The 2,326-nt window shown below is 40.6% G+C and overlaps 1 non-coding gene across 1 annotated transcript; it reads right to left on the reverse strand.

Moving 5' to 3' along the window:
* Positions 1-511: 511 nt before the first annotated feature.
* Positions 512-593, reverse strand: trnal-aag. Its single transcript has one exon. It is a non-coding gene; the product is annotated as a tRNA-Leu (tRNA).
* Positions 594-2,326: the final 1,733 nt, after the last annotated feature.

A 2,326-nucleotide genomic window follows, 5' to 3' on the forward strand; every position in this document is an offset into this window, starting at 1 on the left:
TGCTGGGTCAACCGATGTATGTTGGGTTGATGGATTTTGACTCAACGCATGAGTTGCACAAAATAACCCAACTTCCATATAAATAACCCATAATGGGTAAAACATTTCATAACCCAGCGGTTGGGTAGATGAAATAACCCAGCATTTTTTAGGGTTTAGTCTTTTCAAAATATGGTAATGCGATCCAAAGCATTTAGTATTAGCAGACTATAGTTTTAATCATCCTCTGGTTTCGGAGTGTTTTCGATTCAATAATGAAGGCTTAGTTGACGTTAGACACTTGTGGCAATGAATGAGTATTTCACGTTGAACACTTGTGATTGTGTGTGGTCTTTTGGAAACAGGGCAATGCGAGTACAGCAATGAAAGTTAAGAGTCAGCAAGGAGGGTACCATGTTGCCTCTTACCATTCTTGTTGCTTTACCAAGATACATTATAAGACCTCTGTGGATCTCATAGGTATGTTGGGGCATCGGATAAGTTGCTTTACCAGATGTGTGACATTCGCAAATGGCAGTGGTGGGATTTGAACCCACGCCTCCAGAGAGACTGGGGCCTTAATCCAGCGCCTTAGACCACTCGGCCACACTACCTGCACACATCAGCTCTCCACGTGGTGGCGCAGATTGGGACTGTAACTAACAGTGCAACTTTCAGTGCAGCAAAACCTTCGCAAGTAAAGAGCCAATACTTTATTAATACATGTTATCAACACCCTTTACTCTTTGTCTTATTTCTCTGGCATCATTTATTTTAGAATATTGTAACCAGCAGCAAGTGAGTAGGTTTAGGTCTGTGAATGTGGGCTGAGCATTTACCTGGGCTGAACTTGTGAACAACCATTTTGCATATTCACTGTAAAGAGCCATTACCCCTCCCACTGCCAACAATTGTTCCCAAAACAATAGGACATACATTTTTTTATTGGAAATGAACAGTCCATATACAATGGAGCCAAAAACAGTCCAAAAACAATGGCGCAGTGTTTGTGATTGGTACATAACGAATCACTTCAAGTGATCAAAGGGGATTGTCACAATGAGTGAAGTCATGTCATTAAGGGTGGAGCCTTTAGCAGGTGGAGACATTTCACTTTAGACACTTGTGGCAACAGATAGTTTGTCAAATGGATATAGCAATAGACAGGATATAGACTTCACGCTGATCCAAAGCATTGCATTGCTTGCAAATGAACAGACCAAAAACAATGGAGCAGGTGAAAGTGTTTGTGATTGGTACATAACGAATCACTTCAAGTAATCAAAAGGGATTGTCAGAATGAGTGAAGTCATGTCATTAAGGGTGGAGCCTTTAGCAGGTGGAGACATTTCACTTTAGACACTTGTGGCAACAGATAGCTTGTCAAATGGATATAACAATAGACAGGATATAGACTTCATGCTGATCCAAAGCATTGCATTTCTTGCAAATGAACAGTCCAAAACCAATGGAGCAGTTGAAAGTGTTTGTGATTGGTACATAACAAATCACTTCAAGTGATCAATAGGGATGTTCGGAATGAGCGAAGTCATGTCATTAAGGGTGGAGCCTTTAGCAGGTGGAGACATTTCACTTTAGACATTTGTGGCAACAGATAGCTTTTCAAATGAATATAGCAATAGACAGGATATAGACTTCATGCTGATCCAAAGCATTGCATTTAGCAGAGGACGGTTTCGATTCATCGACCTCTGGATTATGTGCCCAGCACGCTTCCGCTGCGCCACTCTGCTCTTCTTTTTAGGTGAAAGGGCTGGAAAATCTGTGGTTCAAATATTGTGGGACTGTTTGGGAACCTATGGCAACCAAGGTTCCAGCAGCTCATGGGTTGCAAAGTTAAGCTTTTGGTAGACCATGCAACAATCTTTTTTTGTGATTTTTCTGATTACCTCCAATAATCTTGAAGGAACTGACTGAAACAATAATTAGCTGGGACATTTCACTTTGGACAATCTTGTGGCAATGGATTCTTAGTCTTCTCAAAACATGGTAATGCCATCCAAAGCATTTAGTATTAGCAGACTATAGTTTTAATCATCCTCTGGTTTCGCAGTGTTTTCGATTCAATAATAAATGCTTAGTTGACATTAGACACTTGTTGCAATGAATGAGTATTTCACGTTGAACACTTGTGATTGTGTGTGGTCTTTTGGAAACAGGGCAATGCGAGTACAGCAATGAAAGTTAAGAGTCGGCAAGGAGGGTACCATGTCCACATATGCTAGGAAACCACCCCAGATAATTTGATACTCTCCAGGTTTACCCTTCAAATTATACATAATCTTTTCACTTGGTATGCATGATGCCAGTTCATTCATTCATCTAG

This window comes from Perca fluviatilis, chromosome 14 (genome assembly GCF_010015445.1).
Source record: "Perca fluviatilis chromosome 14, GENO_Pfluv_1.0, whole genome shotgun sequence".
In the NCBI taxonomy this organism is placed as follows: domain Eukaryota; kingdom Metazoa; phylum Chordata; class Actinopteri; order Perciformes; family Percidae; genus Perca; species Perca fluviatilis.